At 39.9% G+C, this 8295-nt stretch overlaps 1 pseudogene; it reads left to right on the top strand.

Annotated features, from left to right (window-relative positions):
• The first annotated feature begins 7290 nt into the window (after positions 1–7290).
• Positions 7291–7662, top strand: LOC125458426 (10 kDa heat shock protein, mitochondrial-like; annotated as a pseudogene).
• Positions 7663–8295: the final 633 nt, after the last annotated feature.

Here is an 8295-nt window from a genome sequence, read left to right as displayed (position 1 = left end):
TGAATATACTTAATGATCAAACTTCTACAGCACTCTGTGGAAACAAATTCTTCCACATTTCTGCCTTTAATGGTCAAACATTTATTCTGAGATTATTACCCATGGTCCTTGACATCCCCACAATGGGGAACAATGTCTCTGCATCTACCCTGTCAAATCTGTACAAATCATACATGTTTCAATAAAGCCACCTCTCATTCTTCTAATCTCCAATGAGGATAGACCCAGTTTCTCAATTCAGTGATATTCAGCTCCTCAATTCCTCCCGCCAAAGTATAAATAACTTTAAATTTTCCCACATTTTACTCCATCTGCCAAGTTTTTTGTCCAAATGTTTAACCTGTTTATATCATTCTCACCACTTGCCTTCCTTCTCACCTATTTACCTTCATGACTGTAGAGACTACCCCTATTCTTTATAAGCTCATTAACTGTATGGAGGATATGCTTTTGATATTGCGATTTATCATTTCTTTGGGGTAGTAAATAGTGAAACTCAATTCTCATTCACTTGGGAAATGTCTGAAGGTGTATAAAGCATTTGAACTGGAAGGACTACTCTCCAGGATTCTGAAAGACACAGCCGAGAAGATCGTGGAGGCACTAGTCCTGAACATTTTAGCAGTCACTGAAGCCTGGGAGGATCCCAGAGGACTGGAAAATGGTTAATGCAGCTTATCTATCTAAGAAGGGAGGAAGGCAGAAGACAGGAAGCTATAGGTGGGTTAGACTGACCGTGCTCATTGCTAAAATTTTAGAATCCACGCTTAAGGATGACATTGCAGCATACTTGGAAATGCATGGTAAAATTGGGCTGGGTCAGCACGGCTTCATCTAGGGGAGATTGTGCCTGATAAATCCGTTTGAATTCTTTGACGAAGTAACAAACAAGTTAGACAAAGGAGAGCCAGTGAATGTGATCTGTTTGGATGCCCGCAAGGTCTTTCACAAGGCTCTGCACAGTAGATGAGATGAGACCATGGTGTCGAGGAAAGCTACTGGCATAGATACAGAATTGGCTGGTTGGAAAAAGGCAGAGAGGAGGATAAAGGGATCTTTTTCATGTTGGCAGCTGATGACTAGTAGAGTTCTGCAGAGGTCAGTGTTGGGAGCATAACTATCCATGTTTCATATCAGCAACCTGGAGGAAGACACGGAGGGTATTGTTGCTAAGTTTGCAGTTAAAACAAAGATAGGTAGAAGAGTAGGTAATGTTGAGGAAATGAAGAAGCTGAAGAAGGACTAGACAGGCTCAGAGAGTTGGCAAAAAAGTGGCAGACGGAATATAACATGGGAAACTATGAAGTTATGCACTTTAGTAGAAAGAATGGGGAAAGACTTAAGAAATCTGAAGTAAAAAGGGACCTAGGAGAGCTAGTTCAGGATTCTTTTAAGGTTAACAAACAGGTTCAGTGGTAGTTAGGAAGGCAAATGCATTAGCATTCATTTTGAGAGGGCTTGAATATTTGAGCAGGATATTCTGCTGAGGCTGTGTAATGCTTTGGTCAGACTGTTTCTGGAATACTGCGTGTAGTTTTGGCCCTGTATCTAAGGAAGGATGTGCTGGAGGAATCCAAAGGATGTTTACATGAATGATCCTGTAATAAAGGACCTCATATGTGAGGAGTGGTTGAGGACTCAGAATCTGTACTAGATGAGGGGGGATCTCATAGAAACTTACAGAATACTGAAAGGCCTGAGTAGAGGAACCATGAAGAGATGCTTCCGTGATTAGGAGAGACTAGAGCCCGAGGCACTGCCTGAAGGGATGATCCTTTAGAACTGAGATGAGGAGGAATTTCTTCAGACAGAGAGTGGTGAATCTATGAAACTCATTGCCACCGAAGGCTGTGGAGGCCAAGTCATTGAGTGTATTTAAGGTAAATTCTAGATTAGTAAAGCGATCAAAGATTATGGGGAGAATGCGATTAAGAAACATATCAGCGATTGTCAAATGGCAAACTCAATGGGCTGCAGGATCCAATTCTGTTCCAATATCTTATCCCTACAGTGTGGGAGCAGACGATTCAACCCAACAAACCCACACACCCCTCTGAAGAGCATCCCACCCAGACCGATCCCCTACCCCTGATTTCCCTGTGTCTAACCTAAACATCCCTGGGCACTATGGGCAATTTAGCATGGCCAATCCATCTAGCCTGCACATCTTTGGACTGTGGAAGGAAACCAGAGCACCCGGAGGAAACCCAGACAGACATGGGGGAGAATGTGCAAACTCCACACAGGCAGTCACCCAAAGCTGGAATCGAACCTGGGTCCCCTGGTGCTGTGTGCAGCAGTGCTAACCACTGTGCCACCCAAAGAAGAGATTGGGTATAGCGATGGTTAAAATTTTATATTTTATATTGTATTTAATATTAGCATCTACCAAAAAATGTGAGGAAATTGTCCAGCGATATCCTAGTAAAAAAATCAGCACATGTTCAACCCATTCAACTTCCATCTTATCAGTCCAATCTCCACAGAAGCAAAATGATGCAAGTTTTCATCTACAGTCCTATCAAAGAGCACATACACAATAATTAACTTCTTGCTGATCACTTAGTTTGTGCTCTGCCCATTCACTCAGCTCCTGCCCTCATTCCAACCTTGATTCAAAACACGGCCAAACGAAACCAAAAGAACTGTAGATGCTCGAAATCAGGAACAAAAATAGAAGCTGCCGGAAAAAAAAATCTAGCAGGTCTGGCACCACCTGCCAAGAAAATAAGAGCAAAGTTAACGCTTCTGATTTTATAGCTAAATGTGGGATTGGCTCCCCTTCATTTATAAAAATCTTCTTAATTTATTTGAAGAGTAATGGCTATGTACTAAAACATAATTTTTAAAAAATTGTTGTGGTCGACCAAGAGGCATTTAAAAGAAGGGAGCCATAATCCCTCCTCACCTGGTTATGACAGAAGTCCTGAGTTAACTCTAAGACCTTTACAGCCAGCTAAACCTAATTATCAGGATCTACTTGGTTCAAATCAGTGTTGCAACAGAAAATCCAGAATAAACTTTTTATCCTTTGGGGAAACATAGTTAATATTTTAATCATGGGTGCTACGCAATAATTATACAGAGTGGTAACTTGATCTAATGTCTTTTTGAGCACAATAGTAACAAATAATAAATATTTTCCCTTTTTATATTTTTAATGAACACACTTGGCTTTCAATGAAAAGCATGCACTGTTGAATGTCACCTAATTTGTTTACTTTCCAGATCGAACTGGAAACCTCAAATTGTATGATCAGCCAGATTTTGTTGTATGTGTAAGATAAGACAGAGTATCAGTATTTAGAATCACTATTTTGCATTCCACTGTTAAGTAGTGATATCTTATTATAAAAGATGCTTACTTCACTTACCTTCCTCTTTGTTATATGTGTCAGAGTGCTGATGATTTCCTTTAAGGTTTGGTCATCAGAGTTCGTTGTTCTCACAATTGTGCTGCCCAAGTACACTATGATGGAGAAAATCAAAATCATTAATTTCAGCATTTTGGTCCCGAAAGCTTGTAAGGTTCCGATATCTCAAACAAGTGATCACAGATTAATGTATCACCAGAAGCTTGTGAAAGCCTGAAATGTAAGCACACCTTCTTATATCCATTCCTCCAAAGTCTTGGAGACACCCAAGAGGTTACTGGGTCATGACCAAATCATCTTACCATGTAAGAGATTTCCCAGAATGAATCATTTCACGTATTTGGTTACATAATCTAAAATATTGCCCAGTTCATTGAAACTGACAGGAAGGAAACACTTATCAATTGGGTTGATTCATTCTGAGATATAAATTAGACCAGATAAAATTTATGAAGTTTTTGATTCTTATTCTCCAAAATGAACATATTAAGATAATTGTGACAATGTCACTAATGGACACATGTTCCTATTATGGTATTTAATTAGGAGCCAAAAAGTGAGTTATGGCAACTGGGGCCAAATAGGAGACAGTGAAGACGGTTGAGAATGTGAGAGGATCGGAGATCTGAGGGAGTTACAGCTGAGCTAGAAGATCACAAAGGTTGAAAATCCATGCTATTGCTCTACGAGTAAGCAATCACAAAACATTGTTTCCTCACACCATGGCCAATTAATGTATAAAGAATAACAGTACACTGTACTTGGTGCACGGCCTCAGGACTGAACTGGTAGGTTGTTGTCAGAGTTGCTACTCTTTGCATTTGAGCAAGGTGGTAGGTCACGGAGGTTTTGCTTTACACAGAAACATGTCCTAAGTCGACACCATATGATACCCTCCAGGAACCTCAATGACAATGAAACTTCAGCAAAACATAAAGCTCTGTGTTAAACTTGCAAAAATTTTGGCTTGGTCACATTATTGCAACGGCTTCAAATCTTAAGAAGAAGCACGCGTTTGAATGCTTAAATTTAGCAATTTTGAGGCTAATTGATGATTATCATAGTTTCTTATGGTACAAATGTTAAAACAAACAAATGCAGGGTCAGTGCTTGAACCAAGTAGACAGATTTTAAGGAGCTTTTTAAGCAGCCTGTACTCACTCTGGCACCAGCATATAACATAAGTTCGACAAGAAATCTATTAATTTTGCAGAGATAGTAGGAAATGCAGAAGTTGGAGAATCTGAAATGTAGAGCTGGATGAACACAGCAGGCCAAGCAGCATCAGAGGAACAGGAAGGCTGACGTTTTGGGCCTAAACAACTTTTTCAGAAAATGTTTTCTTAAGAAGGGTCTAGGCGCGAAATGTCAACCTTCCTGCTCCTTTGATGCTACTTGGCCTGCTGTGTTCATTCAGCTTTACATCTTGTTATCTAATAATTTGGCAAGACTTGTTTAGTAGGATCTCATCTCACAAACACACTGTTTAGCAACCACCATGAACATGGTAACCTTAATGCACTCTATCCCCCATCTTACAGCAAATGGCTGCAATGGAAGCTCAGGCAGTTGACATGGTGGTCTAGACTTCTCAATTGACAGGGCTTAATATATTGCATCTGATGATAGAGGACCTGTCCTCCACCAGAACACTGGGAGGGCTAGACTCTGAGGGAGTGTCACGTGTGAAGGATGGAACTAGAACTTCTTCCATTGTAGTTTTGGTGGTACCTTCTCCTGCCCAACAAATAGCCCAGAACACTGAAATCTGTACAATCAGAAGCAAGAACATCACAGTTTGTTGCCTCTTGCGGATGTCTAAGGAAAATATCTGAAATTTCCTCTTCAAATTCACAACAGCTGCCTGTATTGCCTACTTCCACCACTAGGAATAAACTGCTGTATAAGGGGTAACCTAATAGTGGTTTATAAAATCATGATGGGCATAGATAAGATTAATAAACAATGTATTTTCCCAGAGTAGGAGAATATAAAACCAAAGGGCATAGATTTAAGGCGAGAGCATAACGTCTTAAAAGGGACCTGAGGAGCAACATTTTCACACAGAGGGCAGTGCGTATATGGAATGAGCTGCCAGCTTAAGCAGTAGAGGTAGCCACTATTGCAACATTTAAAAAAACATTTAGATGGGTAAATGGATAGGAAAGATTTAGAGGACTATGGGCTACATGCAGGAAAACACTACTAGCTCAATTAAGGAAATCTGGTCAGCATGGATGAGTTAGGCCAAAGTCTGCTTCAATGCTGTGTGACTATGTAGGAACAGTAGATATCACGAAGGTGCTCTACATAGATACTAATAGAAAGGATCAGGTTGAATAGTATAATACTTGTAAACTCTCCCGGTAATGTAATCCTTCCCTCGTTTGTTCTCATTGTAGTTAAAGAGTGATGATGATATTGAATCGTGGTGGAATCACTGACTGTAGTAATTGTGATCTTCATGTGGAAGGGGTTGGAAGGATTGAATGCAGTTGATGGACTGCTTGATACATTGCGAATCAGCGGAAGTCAGATCATCTGCTCTGAAATCTTATAGTGGAGAATATTTGTCAAAATGCCCATCAAAGAGATAACAGCTATCTACCAGGAAGCTGTTGGGTAACCCTGCCTCCTCCACCTCCTCTTCCTCTTGCCAATGTTTGCTGACACAGAAGCTGCAGGGCAACTGAGCTTGTGCACTCACTTGGAAATGTGCATATGCATGCTTGTGTGTCATAGCATCATGAGCAAAGTGTGCACTGTGCATGTACACAGAACAGGAACAACATTGACATGGGGCTTGGCATCTGGTTGGATGGGGTGGGGTCTTGGTGCTATGGGCAGGAGGCAAGCAGAAGGACCTCTCCGGTTCCAATCTCCCCCACCTCAGACCTATTTTCCTGCCTACCTCTTTCCCCACTCCTTCTAACCCTGATTTCCTACCTCATCTCTCTCCTCTTCCTGGATCCCAACCTCCAATTTCAAGGGATAACTGCCTCATAAACAGTAACTGTTTACAATATGCTTGCACCATTATCTCACATAAATGGAAATGGTTTGGAAATGTAATTAACAATACCACTAACCAGATAATAAATCTCTGATCAGATATGGTCTGAAAGCAAATAGTTTGTCCTTGAGCACGGTTTCAGTTTCATGTGCCTTCATTCCACATTAGATGGGAAAAGAAATTTGCTAAGTCTAAACACCTCTATTCTTAGCTATTCCACCACAAACTAGCATCTACTGAAGAAGATGAAAGCTTGAAGGCACATCTAGCTGATCTTGTGCATGTGTACTCGAAAACAAAAGTTTGAAGTTGGGTTTAGGAAGATGTGCAGATAGTGTAAATAATCAATAAGAAGAAAGACTTGGGACGGAAGATATGGAATAAATGGTCAACTGCACCTTTACTCTAATTATAGCGACTGAGCATGTATATAAGGAGCTATATGTCATGATGATGTCAAATCACATGGAACTGGAACCTGAATGTATAAATTCAGAAAACTCTCTCTCACCATCTTGTGTATATTTTATATACATTTAATCAAGATTGTTAATGTTCACTGGCCATTGGCAAAATGCCAATGGCTGAAAATTTCTTTTCTCTTGGTGGATCAGGTGGAGTAGTGTAGCACCCTTATTTTTGGGAGAAATGTTCAGAGGATATTGGCATGTCTCTCCAAAGTCTCCTGATGTGCTTTATTATTCCTTTTCAAATGCAATCATTGGATCTGTAATTTTCAACTGTAAAATTTGAGCATAGCTTTAAACATCGCTTGCTATCTCAACTGTGATTTATTCACTCTCTATTTAGCTGGCCTTTGTTAGAAGATATATTAAATAAAGTGTTACCCGCTGCTACAGGGAAGTTTCTCATTTCTAGTGCTTCCTAGAAGTGGCAGCAGGCATGGCTGGTCAGCTGCTTAAAATGTTTCTTCCTCTCTTCGACCATACTTTAGTGGAATGGGATGCAAAAGACAACTTCATGCTTCCAGAAAAATCCCAGGACAAAGTGTTTCAAGCAAGGTTTGTGTGGTTGGATCTGGCAACCAAGTAAAGAATGGTGACATTCACCCAGTTAATGTACAAGGTGGTATAACAGTTCTACTCTCAAGAATATGGAGGGGCTAAAGTTGTCTTTGATGATCAGGATTACTACTTGTTCAGAGATGGAGATATTCTTGAAAAACACACAGTTCCATTGATGGATGTTGCAAGAAACTGGCCATTCCATGAAGTAACTGTCTTCTTGTCTCAGCTTAGAAATGTCTTTTTTTGAGGTTCGGGACAATTACTTCAATTTTAAAATGCACAAAATCACAAGGTGTTAGCCGTGAAAATGGAACTGGTCTTTTTAATGAGTCTGGCAGGCAATTTCATTGTCAATCAGACCCTTAGTCTGATTACCCCTTAGTTCTGAAGATCAACTCCTTTAGCAAAATGGCTTCTAGCTTGAAACGTGAGCTAAGCTGTCATGGAAGATATAGAGCCCAACTTAAATCACATAGATGCTCCTTAGCAGCTAAAATATATGTCAAAAATTGCACCATAGATTATAATGCTCAGGTCTGGCCTTTGTAATCATGATATGAAGATGTCGAGAATGAGAATGTGCAATAAAATTTACCAAAGTGATATTTCCCAGAGAATTGTATGGCTAGAAGATATTATAGAGATTAGGAACAAAGTAAAAGAATTGAAAATTGAAGTATTGCAGGACGAGTAACCAACATAAATGAACATCAAAACAATTTGTTTGCTTTCTTCATTAACGTTTCAATCAACAGTCGCCTTAGAATTGTATTTGTGGTTTCACATAGGCTGTTGGAGATAAATAGCTTTCTACTTCAGTTGAATAAAAGATTCACAAGTATAGTACTGCCTTGAAAAAATGTAATAATTCCATTCAAGG

This window comes from Stegostoma tigrinum, chromosome 13, assembly GCF_030684315.1.
Source record: "Stegostoma tigrinum isolate sSteTig4 chromosome 13, sSteTig4.hap1, whole genome shotgun sequence".
Lineage (NCBI taxonomy): Eukaryota > Metazoa > Chordata > Chondrichthyes > Orectolobiformes > Stegostomatidae > Stegostoma > Stegostoma tigrinum.
Note: the sequence above shows the minus strand (reverse complement) of the source record. Positions and strands in the feature narration are given on the sequence as shown.